Raw genomic sequence first — 16,154 nt, forward strand, 5'->3', positions numbered from 1 at the left:
TTTTGTTTGTTTCCATCCTTGAAGATGCAATAGTCCAATGCGGATATTGCCTTTGTCTACTCAGCGTCCAAGTCACTACATTAAAATGCTATGGGTAGAAATATTTCTAAGAGAATGTATGAAGACACTAGCTTCACCTTTCTGATTGTTTTGTGATATCTGAGTTTCCTTCTTTCTAAAATAGCTATCACTTCTTCAGGAAGTATTTCCTTGAATAAATGATCCAGGCCAATCCATCTAATTTGAGCAAAAAAGGCTGAAATAAATACCTTCCACACTATATTACAAAATTACATGGACTGTAATTTAGCAAATAACGACAAATTTATACAAAACATCTATATGAAAGTCACTTTATTAGACAATTTTCTGGCTCAGTAAACCATCTTCAAGATCTCCAAACCTGTACTAAGTAACCAATTGTTGCTGTGTCACTGACTCATGACAGGCAGATTTTACCCCATTAATATTCTAAAGATTCTTCCATTATTTCAATTTTACAGAGCCCATTCATCAGCATCCCTTACAACAACACTGAGATGCTATCCTAGCATTCAGCTACAATTTCCAGAGTTACTAAATAGCTTTTCTCCTGTTAATAACTCATCACAGAAGCTGAAGTTGCCAGACCATATCAGTCATGATGTTCACAACCATCGAGGCCAAGGCCTTTTTGGGGGAAAAAATGTTCTACCAGCTTCACAGCTACCTTGTGGAAGCAAAAACCTACACAAATAGTCAGTTTTCCAGCTAAATTTCTATCTGTGCTGTCACACCAGGGTGAAGCAACTGTGTCAAACCTGTCACTGCTGGAGAGTGGAGGACATGCTCAGGATAACAACTCCCATCTTACAGAGGGGGCTCAGACTGCATGGGGGAGAGTGCCCAGCTGCTGCTGGTTACTTCATCCCTCTTTATCACTGACCAGCTGTGGGGAATTTCTTCTTATCCAATTCTGGGATAATTCTTTTTATCCAATTTTGGACAATACCGAGCATAAATTAAAAGACTGTATTGAATGTAGTTGATAACAAGAATGAGAACAGGCAATTCAAAGCCTTAAAAGAAATAATCCCATGATTTATGCTCGTGAGCTTAGTATCAGCTTCTACAAAGATCTACATTTTAATACAGTAATATTTTGATGAGAGTTACTTTTTCTTCTTGAGAGCTGGATCACTATTTTGTATACTTTAAAGTATCTAAATGCTTATAAAATATCTTTGGGAAAGAAAATTCCCACTAGAACTTGCATATTAAGTTAAGCTTTTCTACTGAGAATATTATTAAATCCCACTAAATCCTATTTCCATTCAGTCATCAGCAGCTCTGTGCATAAATACATAGAAAGAATGTTATAAGGGATTATGTTTGTGAAAGAATATTAGCCAGCATTCTTGGCTTGTTCCTTAGCAACAGAATAATGATGATTCCTAAAAAAATTAGTTTTAATTTCCCTAAATCAAGAAGTTAGTGATAATGCCATTTTAAATCACTTAAGTACTTTTAAGAACCTTAGAAAGATCAAACCAGAGAACAACTCCTGGAGATGAACACTTTTCTTGCTGTAACTTGCATAATGGCCAGGGATACAGAATAGGGGATTATACCAGATTTGCCCCCAAATACCCTGAAAATGAAAGATGTCATTAAATGTAGAGAATGATGTATGAAAAAAACTTTTATGTTTGTTTAATACAGTGTGAATTTATCCAACAGGGAGAGAAATTTCTTTTGGAACACTTTTGACAGGTAAAGAAAGAAGATGCTAGCCATAAAATATTCCAATAACTTGTTCTAGAAAGAAAAGATAGGATAGCACTAAACCCATTCTTTTCCCTAAGGTTACTTCAGTGTCCTTAGAAAGTGTTCCATTCATTACCAACAGTGAAATAGCTTTTTTTTTGAATAATGCCCTGGTGGTGGGTGCACAAGCAGCCTACCTTTGCTGCATAAGTAAAGACAAGCACATGGAGCCAAATGTATTTCCTGATTCAGGAGACTGCACGTTAAGAAAAACACTGTGGATGCACATTTAACCAGTCTGGTGTAAGTCTTCAGCTTTCTGAGGAACTTCTTTATGGCATTTTCTATGCTGATTTTCCCATGAGTAAGTTTTATATTTTACATTTTTAATGTACCTTTGGAGCTTCATTTTGGTAGCTGATAATAAGTTCTATAGCAAATTCTATAGCAAATACTCTTTGTGTATGGCCATAGATTCAGACAAACTGTCCCAGTTTCTTCACACTGGCCAGCAGCAAGTATTTCAATTACTGTTTGGGGGACCTTTAGGGGGCTTTATGGCTGCATTGATAAGACAGAAATGGTAGATATTTTTGCTTTTGTGGAATTCATGTGACACATGACTGAAAATTACAATATGAGAGAGCACATCATATCACAAAGGAACACCATGTAAAATAATAAATCAGATCATTTGAGCGGCATAAAAGCATCAAACCTGAATTGAAGTTATTTGTTTAGCCCAGATAACAAGTCAATGTGTCATTGGAGATAACACCCTGAAGGAAAGGGAGGTTTTGGCTCTAAAACACTAAATGAGAAATGAAAGAGATGCGTTTGTGTGTGTGACTTCAGAAGCAGCCCTCATCCTCTTATGTTTGTCTTGTAATGTTCTAGAGGCACCTGGATTTAAGACAATTCCTTCAGCAGTTTCCAAATTCATACTACTAAAAACCAGAAGTGCAGCGGCTGACAAGATGATTGAGTGACAAAATACAGTAAAGTGTGGAGTCTACAGACTATTTCAGAGTTCCATACCTTGGCCATCACTGATCATGAGGACAAATAAGACAAGTAGATTAAATGTGCACTCTAATGTAAATTATATTCACAAAATGAAAAGGTTAACTAACACTGAAGCCCATTCATTCACTTCAGTGCATTGCAAAATCATCAGTTCTGATTACTTTAATAGAGCTCATTTACCCTACAAGGTGTCTGGTTAAATGAAATAACTTTATCAAAATATATATTTAAACTGTAGTTGACTGAATCTAGATTTAATTTTCCAGTGCTTTAGCTCAGACAAATGTTTTTAATCCTCCCCTCCTAAAGCTGTGGCATTTTCCTATTATGACCTTTATCTGGCATGCATGATGGATAGACACTGCACTGGCAGTACAACCATACATAAATTTAAACTGCCACAGTAGGAAGAAAAAAACAATGTGTTAAGTCAAAAAAGACTGGACTGCCAAGTACTGTATCTATTCTTTTCCCTTCTTTGAGCTAGAAGAGCCTGTAGCTGAATGCACTTAAATATCTGTCTTTCTTTAAAAGATGGCATGGAAAACATTTTGAAAACCAAAGCGCCACAATTCATTTTTTGTCTTCTGAAAAACAAAGGGGAAATTTACAGTATCTATCTAAGTAGACAGAGACACAAACTACTCTTTATTCTTTTTTCCTCCAAGAGATACTAAATATGATTGAAAAATGTGTTATTTTGCTACATACCGTGGCAAAAGACAACATCTATTGTTCAAATTGCAAGGAGCAATATTTAGCAGCATTTCTATTAATTCCTTTTCATTTGTCCAATAGTTAGTGTTGTCTGTCAAACAGAGGGTCTTCCCTGCATTTCTGTACTTCGATACAGAGTGGCAACAGAGTCTCAGGCAGTTTAAAATTCACTTCTGGAAAACAGCAAAGAGAAGAATGAGTAGCTAGTTGAGCTGTGGAACAAGGAGTGCTTTGCCATCATGTCCTCACACAGCAAAGGACATTGGGCAAGTCACCCTCTGTCCTTTCTCCCCTCGTGACCCCCAGGCCCCTCCAGGTGCTGTTGTTTTCCCCACAGCCATGGTTAACCTCTCCAGGACAGGACTCCTCACCCACCCCGAGCAGCAGAGCACAGTGTGGTGAGCACTGCACCCTGCAATTCCCATGCCACTGCAGAGAAAAAAGGGATAAGGGGAAGAAAAAAGAGAAAATAACTGCTGCCTTCAGTTCCCATTTATACACAGAAGCTGAGGGGTACAAAAGGCAAACCAGAGGAGCTAAATGGATGAAAACCAGACACCACATACATGTGTCCCACCATCCCTCCTCCCAGTGACACTGCCTCTCACTCCTCCTTTCCCGTGAGCACAGCAAGTCATACCCAGCTTTGTCTCGCTATCTCTCCACTTGTTTCAGGAGATCAATAAAGCCACTAAAAGACTCTTTGTTCCCTACTTTCCTGCAGCCAAACATCAGTTTACAGTCACTAGAGAAGTTCTGTCAGCCTCTGTGTGCGTCTCTGGTTCTACATGATAAGAGCACTTTTTATAGGTAGTGAAAGATTTAGTTATGCCTCATCAAACACTGCGGAGTTGTTGGTAGTCTCTGATACACAGCACATTATTAAGCATAGATTAAAAATAAACAAGTGGCAAAACTGAGAAACGCCTACCTGTTTTCCAGGGATTTTAACTATATTTACATTTCACAGCTGTGGCTGTAGAGGATGAATGTGCTTAGTAACTTTTGGGATATATTGCACAGATTATCTTTTGTCCACAGAAACAGATCTGTGGAAATAGTCACAGTTTATTGTAATTGTATATCACTAACATAAGTTTTCTTGCAGTAGATAGAAATTATTAAAGTTATATCGCGTAAGTCAATGAAAGTGCTGCCCTTGAGCAGATAGCGGCAAGAAAATTGCACTGTTATTTTTCTAATAAAATAAAAAACCAAACACATGATTTCCTGATTTTCTTATTGAGAAAGGAGACTAGATTTCATTCTTACTCTCAATTTACCTGCTACATTTCATAGACTATATTTCAAACTCACAGCATCTCAAATGCACATTTCAAATACGTAGGCATTAGCTTATTGAGGCATAGACTGAAATTAATATCTAGGTTTTTTAAAAAAAGTAATTAGGCATTACAAAAGCTTAATATTCAGGCAGTCTATGTCTGAAAGACAACAGAATAGCAGTCCATGCCAAATTAACAAAAAATTCAAATCCATCCCATCCCTATCAGCATTCAGGAAAAAACGGAGTGTTCAAAATACTCTTTGGATATTCTTGGCTGATATCCACTGTCTCCTTCCCCAGGCATTTGAAATGTTTTGAAAATTCAAAGCCATTAACATGTGCAAGGCTGTTGGCAGACTGAGGCTGGGTATTTGATAACAGGCCTGCACCACAGCAGCTCCCTGAGAGCTCCTGCTTTGCCCTTTCAGGCAGCACTGCAGGCGTGCGCTGCAATAGCTGCACATCAGTTCAAGCACAGCTCCAAGGGAAACAAGCCTTCTGCTATGCATCTGCAGGTGACCAAGGGTGCTCTAATCAGACCATAAACTTCATCCTCAGGTGTGTCTGCTCAAGCCTTTAAGCATCACTAACAGAGCCCCTGGTCAAAAGCTGCCCCACTCTTGCAAGAGCAGAGACACCTGAAGAGAAGTATTCCATGTCAAATCTCTTAAACCCCTCACTTGAGAATCAGAGGGCTTTTTACAGTTGGCAAACCTTATTTCTGAAAATCAAATGCTGTCTATTAAAAGCCACAGTTAATTATGACCTTATAAAAGAATTTTCAGATATGTATAGAATCAGTACAGAACTGAAACACTAAGGTGGGGTGGTTACCCTGCAAAGACATCAGAGCCATGAAAAACAGATATTAAAAAAACATTGCTTTGATAGCTCTAGAAAAGCTCCTCTGCTGCTGCACACACCTGCACATACTCACCCTATTCTTCTCATTGTTCAAATTAAAATCATGTGAAGCAATAACCTTAATATTCCTACAATAAACATAAGAATTTTTGTAGAAGAAAAAATGCCATGCATACAGACTTTTAAATAACACCAAGAAATACCATTTTAACAAGTGGCTCACAAGCTAACAATCCTTCAAGAATATCTCTCAAATAATAATTCAACAGAGCAAATAAAAGGTCTAAGGAAAGTGCCAATGTATTTTATTACAATAACATAGCTATCTGAAGAAACAAAACAGCCTAATAGTTCATTAATTTAAGTAGTTCCTTAGCTTTTCCATAGGGGAAAAAAAATCTATTAGCGCTAGGAATGTAAAGAACACTTAAGGGTGAGGGATGTCTGCCATCACACTTAGCAAACAGCTGAAACCTCTATTTAGGGCTTTCTCAGTTTTTCCCATTTGTGCCTCAGTTATGCATATATGCCAACAGTAATTATTCCAGCAACATTCAGTCTCTCCTGTGTGCCTGATATAACACAAAATACCCATTCTCATCCTTAATCAATGTTTATTCATTTCCTCTCCATTTGCATGGTTGAATGAAATGTTAGTTCTAAGCATAACAAGAACTGCTCCAAACCTCCAGACAAAAATCTTGCTGTAAGTACAAAGTAAAGGAGAATCTTTAACAAGGCATTTCAGAGACATCTCATCTCCAGTGAATTGCCCAGAAAACTTCTGCTGCTCAGATCTGCTCATTTACCACATACAGAGGCACCTGTACTTCCCTGTTCCTGTTCTCTGTTCATCACACAGGTACTGAGCTTTAAAGAGACCAAACTGATTCTGAGCTTGTAAGGACATTTCCACTGATTAGACCACAAGTATACGAGCATAGGCTCCCTCAGGGTGTAGGAGAAGCACAGATGTGCTTCTCTAATATTCCATTCAGTTTTCCAAGCGTGTAAAATCACAGGCTGACAGTGAGTAAGAAAATAATTAGAACAATACATCCAAGATCAAATCAAATGCATCTTGCAGCATATATTGTTTCTTAGAGTAGTGACACATATTAAAAAAGGATGTATCTAGAGGAAATAGAAACTCTAAATTTTGATATGTTCACGATAGTGATCATGTGTGACACCTAATCAAAATCTGTCCAACTACTGACATTCCAGAGAGTCAATGAGAATGATTTAAAAGCAAAATTTTTTAACAATGTTTTCATGTATCTACTGGAGCCAGTTTCCATTGACATTTCCTTGTAGACAAATTTTAAATAATTAAAACTAGTAATATCAGCCAACTTTTCTACTAAGACAACTGAGCTCTGTCTGAAGCGAATTTAGCACTGGCTGGGAGACACTGTGCTGAAAGCAGCCTTTGGTACAGCACTTCTCATTTATAGCAGTCATTGCTAGAAAGCCTTACTACATATATAAGGCACCTCTGCCAGACTTTGTCCCTTCAGGACAAGCAGAACAAGTAATGTAAAAAGTACTCCTGCCCTGGACTCCGTGATACAGGTTGATGCAAAGAGGTCAAGCACTGCCAAATCTGAACACAGCTGGATAGCACCTCATTAAAGTGAGACACTTTTAGTCAGCTCTGCCTAGAGCCACCATCCCACCTCTTCAAGTACCCAACCAAAATTATTAACCTAGAGATGTAACAGCCCTGAACTCTGCAGCTGTAGGAACTCCTCTAATCCCTCAGGATAACAGCTTCAGGGAGATCTAATCTTAACTTTGGTGCTGCAGTTCCCTGCCTAGGGATAGCTGAGCTTAACTGGCTCCCCTCTGCACCAGTACAAGGCTCAGGGCACACGTGTTTGTCAAGGTGTCTGCTTGTGACTGTGTTTTGGGGACAGAATCCTTGAAAGGCATTGTGGAACTACTGAAAACATCAAGAAACTGTGAAAATGAGACCCATTCACACTTAGGACATTATGTATTTTGCTACTCGTTAAAGGAATACAATTATCAGGGAATGAAAGGAAAATAAACATACTGGCACAGTCCAAAATTTGCCTGAACTATCAGTTATTAAGAGCCACCAACCTGTTTTACACTTACACTGCTTTCCTTTCACCCAAGCCCAGAAATAGTTTTGGCACACAGTATCCATGCCTATTGTGCCCAATGAACAAAACTTCCCTATGAAGACAAGGCTGTTTAAATGCCTCAGCTGTAACCTTATTTGCATTATAAAATGCTTTTTCTATTCTTCCGTGGAGGGAAGGGAAGTATGAAATATAAGCAATGTAGTGCAATAAATGTGAGAATTAAGTATTTTCAGTCTACTAGGAAAATACAGCATAGTGGTGGCAGTTCTGAAAGAAGAAAGTTTGCAGTGTTATTCTACAGCTGAAAAAATATAAAAACCCCCCTGCTGTGAGAAAACATTAATCAACTGCACTAACGTGCATGTTGATACAAGTCACACAGAAGTACAGGTGATAGACAAATACACGAACCAAGTCTTACAAGCTCTGGGAACTCAGCACATGGGCTCTAATGCTGAACCTAATTTGCAGCATCCTGTTCAAGGAAGATGAGAAATAACAGGACAAAGTCCAGATCATCACATCATCTGAAATCTGGAAAATCTGGCCTCTTCTTGAAAGAGTTTGGTTTCTTTGCTCTGTGGGAGAATAAAAACTTGTGGAGTCAAATGATGATAGGTGATTATGAGACTGCAGTGAAGAAGATAGAAGTAAACTCTGCTCCTTGTGGGAAGGACAAGTAACAACCTTAAACTGCAATAGGAGAGTCAGGTTATGGAAAATATTCTCACTAAGCAGCCAAGATTCTTTAACTCCCAATCCTTATCCATCCTCATGTGATTCGAATAAATTAAATATGCGATCAACTCTTACATGTTTTGAAGTGAATGAGTTAATTAAAAAAATTATTAGGCACAAAAAAGGTACATAGTTCACTAAAGACAGCAGCAAAAAATTCCATCAATTTTTAGTTTTAGGATCTTGCCCCTTAAGATTCAATGTTGATATAGCTGTTTCCCATTTGATATTGTGCAAAAAGAGATAGAGTAAAAAATATCTTAGTGAGTTCATAATCTCCACAGCAGAAATAAATGTTTCTAGAAGCAGTTGAATTTTTTTTTTTTTTTTGGCCAATAGTGGATCAAAAGTGATTCTGTTGTGCTTGGAACAAACATTCTTTTTTTCTAAAATTAGAACCATATGTGTCTTTTGAAACATATGAAAGGCAGTTACTATACTGTTTAATAGGTTTCTCATGGATTATGCTACCTTTTCATACACCTCCTTTTCCTCATACTAAAAAAATATGAAATAGCAGAGACATGAGACAGCAAGTGTTAAGCTGAAAATTTATGGTTTTGAAGGCTGATAACCCTGTACTAGTGGAATGGTTTTTCCTTTTATGGTTCATCTTACATAAAATCCAATTTTATTCAGTTTTCTTAAGTGCCCAAAAAGCAATATCCTGGTAAAAACATTGTTGAAAGCAGTAATTGACTGAAACAGCTATGAATCCTAGCCCTGCATTCATCTAGAAAATACAGAGCATTACAGAATAATTGTCTTCACTTTGCAGTTACTCCAAAAGCAACATTTCACAGATAAATGCAAAAAACAGGGGAAAAAACACCTTTATTTTTCACCATTACTTGGACAAGATCTCAAACAATGCTCTGTAAGCTTATAACAATTTTGCCCCCGGTTTTATACATTTGCTATCAGACAGCTTCAAACCAAATCAGGCTGAAGGTTTGTACCTGGGGTATCAACTCTAAAGTGATGGGATTTTTGTTACAAAAAGTTTTCAATTACTTATCTTTCTGAATTTATAAGGAGAAAAGCTCCTCCATCTTGGGAGCAGATTTAGACGTGCAGTACCAACAGTACTTTGATTTGATTTTTTTTATAGATACGTATTTTATTTAGAAAGTATAAGAATTTTTGGATAATAAATTGACTAACACTAAGATGGGAGGTTCTCAAAAAGCCAGTAAAAAATGACAGCTAAATATCAACATTAACAATTTATTTTAGAATATGCTACAGCTAAATATTTGATAAAGCACTCAAAGAGATCAGCAATATGCTGAAACATTGTGACTGTGTAATGCAAACCGATAAGTGAAGCAATGTTTTCCATTTACATCTACTTTATTATATTTGGGTTGAATTAAAATAGATTGAACTGATTGTATTTCTGTGTTTAATCCACTGCTGCTATTCATTAAGCAGACATATGGGTACAATCAAGGCGGAGTTGGATTCTGACCCATCCTTTCTTCCTTCCTAAGCCACAGTGCTGCGGCAGCTGCTGAGGCAGTGGCCAGTTCTGAATGGGGTGAGTGGAGACAACATCCAGGGGTGCCCCTGGGTCTGCATTCAGAGCAAGTGCAGATTCCAGAGTTCAGGCACCCCTGCCAGCCTCTGCAGCACTGGGGCTGCAGTTTTAAGCTTGCCCCTGCACCCCAGTTATGATGTTCTTACACCACCTTCAGGTTGTGCTGCTCTGTACTGGTACTGCAATGGTGAGTGCTGGTTCTGGGTTATGTACAGGGATTACAACGAGTGCATTGGAATGCTAAAAAAGCACAAGAGAATGATGCTCGCAGATGTTCTAAAAGCATACCAAACACATCTTAGGTTCACATTTAGGTCTTCTGGATATCTTAACAATTACTGCTGAGAACTAGGCTTAATCAGATTTCAGATTAACATATGCTTCTGTCTGCTTCTGTATAACAAAGCCTCCCAGATAACAAGTGGTTATAATTGAAATTCAGATATTTAAATTCTTGTGGGGATTTTGCTCCCTCTGCCACCACTCTTTGTCTGCAAAAAGGACAATGTTCATTAGCACTTCCATTCTTTTGTAAAGCTTAGACTCTGTCTGTCTGAAATTATCTGAGTTTACAGAGTTTTACTGGGCAGGCTTCTTAATTCTGAGAATGTAAATATTGCATCTTCAACATTTCTTCAGGAAACATCACCTCTCATTAATTTCAATATAGTATGCTGTACACTGATTACACTTGTTTATATACTCTGGCAAAGACAGGGCGAAAGTTTTTTATTTAGAAGAGATATCCTTCTGAAAAAAAAAAAAACCATTTTCATGGATGTTGCTAAAATATTCTAACCATTCCTTTGAATTCAGGCAATAAAATTGTTTACTATACTAAGCATTTCATTGGGTCTTCAGTGTAGATTGCCTCCTTCTTTAATCAATAAATTGCAGGCACATGGGGCCAATCTAGTCAAATAAATTTTAGATCCTTTTGATTCAAAGTTGTTGGAATTTCTATAGCTATATACTATTTATCCAGTTTATATATATAGTATGTAGACTATTTCTTTACTGAGATGCAATTATATTACTGTGTGTTAGAAATAATTAGTGCTGCAATGATATTACAGCAGCACACACATACTTGACACCAATGGATTTGTTTTCACTGCTTTTGGGTATCTCTCTACATGATGACAGCTTTATTCTTCAAGTGAATCCAAACTAAGAATCAGTTCTAGTAGCAAGTACACAATTCATTTATTCTTAATGAGGTGTTTAATCAAAATATATTTGATATCTTAGCTGTGGAAAATAGTACTGAATATAATGCAAGCATAGAATTGATGGGCCAGAAAATATCCTTGCTCTTCTCCTGAAATGTTTAGGAAGCAATAATTTCAGACCATGAAAAGACTTCTCTAACTTGCAATCCCAACCCTAGAACTTTAAAATAGCATTTAAATAAATAATAAATGAAATTATACCATAAATAAACTGAACTATCAGTCAGGTTGTATTACACACCCAAACAATTTTGAGTCCCACCACTGGAGGTGGTTGTAAGAACTTCTGAACTGCAGAAGCAACACAAAGTCCAAGACATTAGAGCTGTGTTTGTTGTTTTAGGAATATATTTTCTGAGTTAGCATTATACTGGCCCAATATTCTGCACACTTATCTCCAGGGTCACAGAGGCCTCCATAGCAGAGAAAGGTTATCTGCTGCTCAGGTAGCAATGCCTCCCTCCGCAATGAAGTGGCCTCAGAGGAGAGCACAAGGCTGTACCAGACCTGTGAGCACAGCAGCTGTGGCTGGGCAGGATGAGAAGCCTGAGGGCCATCTGGGCTCACATTTCCATATCCCCTTCAGGCAGGGTGAGAATTGGCAGATAACCAGTGAGAGGGCACAATGCTCCTGTCTGGCTCCTCTCTATTGTCATTTTGGACAAGCTGAAAGGAGCAAAGAATGAAGAAAACACAAAACTTCCACTGCAGTCTACAGAGTTTATTTCAGTTCACCCTCACTGCACAAGCATGAAAGGAAAGGAGTAGCTTGCTACGGGATTTTTACAAAGGCAGATCTCCGACAAGAAACTGAGAATAAGAAGGATGAGAAACTCCTAATTCTGCACTCATTCAAGGGGACAACACCATATCTACACATTTGCTAAAAGAAGTTTCAGACCTACACTAGGGATAGGGGCTCTTTTTAGGGCCTTTTAGGTTCCTCCCAGCACAGCAGCTAGAGATGTGAGCAGGTGTAAGAGCCAGGTTCTGTGTGCTCCAGACCCTGGCTGCTGAAGCTGCCTTTGACTTCAGCAATATTTGGCTGTTAACAATACTTCCCAATCAAATGTTGCAAAATGGCACTAAGGTATGATTTTAAATGCTCTACAATACACCCCCAGATTTCTTAATTTATGGTCCTTTATAACACAACTTGTACAGCCGGTCAAATAATATTAATGAGTTTACTTATTAAATGGTGAAAAATATTATAATATTATTTATAAATTATATTATATTATTATTTATAAAATATTATAAGAGTAGATGGTGCATTAGACCATATTATAGCATATATCAAAGAAAAGTTGATTCGGTTCCTCAGCATAACATACTGTGTATATTGTTTCCATTCCACCATTATTGTTTCCATTCTAAAAAGCTGCCTGAGAGAGCTTGGCCAGCCCAATGTCTCATTCTAGACAGAGGAAGATGAGAGTATATCTCATCTCTTCAACACTCAACTTCCTCCAAGCTCTGCAGCTTTTTCTTTCTCTGGATACCCTGCACAAGTGGAGGGAATAAAGACACCCAAGACTAATTGCCTGTTCAATAGTTAATTTTCCATGGATACTGCAGGCACAGAAATGGATGGAAAGGCAGGGGCAACTCGACATGACTAACAGCAGCCTAATGTTGATAAAAATACTTGTTTACAAGCAAATTAAAGAAGTTGAAAAACACTTTCACACAACATCAGTAGAAACATGTAAATAATGGGTTTCTAATGTGGTGTTGGACATTCTTCAGAATGATACAAAGATTACAAAATTTTTAAATGTGCTAAAAATATGATGCTGGGAAAAAGATAAACCACTTGCCATTAAAATTCTGTAGATGTTTTCAGCTACAATGTTTCACAAACAAATTAAAATAGGGATAGCAGATATGATCAGATATGTTGTCCATTGGCTTTTTATCCTTTCACTACTTTTCTTTGCTGAAACACAAAATCCAGCAGTCCATGTATTTTATGGTATAACCTGTCCAAAATTAATGGGGCTATAACCACGACTCAGCCAGCTCTCCTCTGTTACTAAATCTTCTCCAAGTATCTCTACTGCTGAAGTCACACGCACAACTAAAGCTGTGCTTTACCACAAATACATCTAAGGTATAAGATGATTTATAGGTTAGAAAATCCTTAGCAACCCCATCTACTCCAATATGGATGCCCAAAATAAAAGAAATTCTGATATGCTGAGTTCATTTAAAGACATTCCAAAAACCCACTGGATATTGAAAACCAAAGTCTTTCCATGATATTATAGACACCATCAAAAAGCAAAAATGAACTGCCATTTGCACAGCAAAGGAAAACAGTTTTGGGGACAGTCTCATTCTCTGTGATGCTTGCAAGTGTGCACACAATCTGCAGAATTGAGGTCAGAGTTTCATCACCTCTCTGAGGTGTTTGAAGGTACAAGCACAGAACCTGAACTGCAAACAAAAAAATTGGGTTGGTCCCATCTGTCTCTTACAGTAAGGGTGAACATGGTACTAAATCATTTTCCAACTCTCCAACATACCCCTACATGCAAAGACCTTGAAGTATTTGAATTGGAAAAAAGGAAGTGAAAGAACAATGTTTGAGGGTAACTTTTTTTTTTTTGGTAAGGAATTTTAGATTTTCTGCAATAGATTCATCATTATCAAGCCAAAAAGACTCAAATTATTGTATTTTTAAAAAGGTTTTTCCCAGAGTTTGGGAAAAGAGGATTTTTTTGACATAACAAAAAGCCTTGCAGGGACACACTGAACATACTAATTCTCTGATGTAAATTAGAATAGTTTCACAGCTTTTCTAAATTCCACTTTTTCTGCAAGAGCCAGGGAAATTATGCCTGCCAAACACTGCTGCAATCCAGTATACTCCAAGAAGGAAGAACAGTGCAGACAGTTAATATACCTTTGTTATGCATAGGGATTTATTTTACCAATATGCAACCTTACCTGTCCAATTAGATCAGCTGCTAGATTCTCATTTTTAACACACCAAATGGGTATAATTTAGCAGTCCTGGACATGCAGATTTGGCTTTGAAAACCAGCATGATAAAGGGCTATGTGGTGAGTGCTTTCTTACACTGACCTATAGAACACAGTTGTTTAAAAATGGCAGATCACAGTGAAAAGGCACCACTTCAGCCCATACCCAGCTGCTGCAATTTCTGTATGAAATCCCCAACTGGGATTTGTGATTATGTGCAATGGCCACAATTTGTTTCAGACTCTTGAAGAGACACTGCAATAAGCCAGAAGAAATGTTTCAAAAACATTCTCAGGTAGAAAAGCACCTGCACAGAGATTACCACTAGCATTTGGTTATACAGGTTTGGATCACTTCCACCATTTCTGGTATTCTATAACTTCTCCAGAAATTAGGGCTTCTCTTAGTAATCCTTTGTAGAGGATTGGATAATCTTTTATGAAGACAACAGCCTATGCTAGGTTACCTCTGGTCTACCAGTACAGAAGTAGTAACTGAATAATTAATAGAGCACAGCCTCTGCTGGGCTGAATTCCCAGAGCAGGGATTTGATTTCAAAGCTATGAAGTAGGATCTGGGAGCTTCATCTTTGTCACGCAGCCCAGTATAGCCTGAAGGAAGCTCATGGGGGTAAGCCTCCAAGAGAGATGACATGTGAGCCCTATTAGACCTATTGTTCTTTCTTAACTCAGGTGGGAAATATCCTTTTCCACACCCAGTCCAGTTCCCTTGATCATGCCTACCAGAGAAGTGCAGTATTTTTAACCATGGTCAATAGAGAAAAAACTGGAGTTCATAAAAACATGCCAAGCTTGAGTACTTCTACAGAAAATTAGTTTTCTTTTCAAAATGCAATTTTTGAAGTGTCCAAACAGCACTTTTTGTAAAATATGCCCAAGTGTTGCTTGCCACATCTCAGATGCCTAATTATAAATGAAAATAAAAAATACCAAGCACAAAACAGCAGGCTGAATCCTGAGACTAATCTACCTCAGAAACCAGAAAACTCAACCTAAAGGCTTGTGAATATTCATTCTGGACCAGGTTCTGATGATATTACACGTGCTGAGCAGTATCTCACTCCTCATATTACTGTACTGAAATTGATGTATTTGTACAGTTTATACCCCCATGTACCTGTTACTTCACCGTGGCCATATGATGCTGCTAGGAAATTATGAAAATAATTTTGGCTCGGCTTTTTGCCATTAAAAAACAGTTTATCATATTGTTGTGTTCTGACATCAGACTTTGATAAGAAGCCTAACTGCTGAGGGAAGGCTGTGCTGCAGCTGCTACTACTGCATATGACTGTCCAGATGTATTTCCTTTTGGCAAATTAAAGCCTTCAACGTTATCACCACTGTTTTGGCAGTTTGCTGAATCTCTAAGCACTAGAGGTCACAAAACTTCTGCTGGTGATTTTCAAATTACATTCAGTGGCAAAACACAGTCTGCAGTCCACCTGCAGCCCAGGTTTTCCTTAGGAAGGAAGAGGGAAAGCCCAGTGGCCCTTTGCCTTCAGAAGGATGGCAGGAGCTCAGCTCAGTGGTCTGCTGCACATATCAAGAAACGTCATCTGCTGTTGCCATCACACCCTCCCTTCACCCCACTGTGCAGGATTGCATTATCTCTTACATGTTGTGTGACTTTTATTTCTCCTGGTGATCATCCCCTGGTATTTCTAGCTTCCTTTTGCAATAGCAATGAAGAAATAATGTAGTTGCCTTGAGGAAGACAGCATGGCAATCAGAGAGAGCAAGATGCTCAAGCACCCCATAACTTCCTCATTTTTATCTGCATTGGGCTCTTACCTCATGTTATGTACAGCTCCCCATGATGCAAAGCAATGGAGAAAGCACACACATAATTACTTCTAATGGATTATATTTACATTA

General features: G+C 38.0%; 1 long non-coding RNA gene across 1 annotated transcript in view; it reads right to left on the reverse strand.

Moving 5' to 3' along the window:
* Window positions 1–3,424: 3,424 nt before the first annotated feature.
* Window positions 3,425–16,154, reverse strand: part of LOC135451148 (uncharacterized) — a 64,191-nt gene continuing 51,461 nt past the window's right edge. The window contains exon 3 of the long non-coding RNA XR_010441232.1: window positions 3,425–3,662. This is a non-coding gene — a long non-coding RNA (uncharacterized LOC135451148). The remainder of the gene's footprint in view (window positions 3,663–16,154) is intronic.

This window comes from Zonotrichia leucophrys, chromosome 8 (genome assembly GCF_028769735.1).
Source record: "Zonotrichia leucophrys gambelii isolate GWCS_2022_RI chromosome 8, RI_Zleu_2.0, whole genome shotgun sequence".
NCBI classification, from domain to species: Eukaryota; Metazoa; Chordata; class Aves; order Passeriformes; family Passerellidae; genus Zonotrichia; species Zonotrichia leucophrys.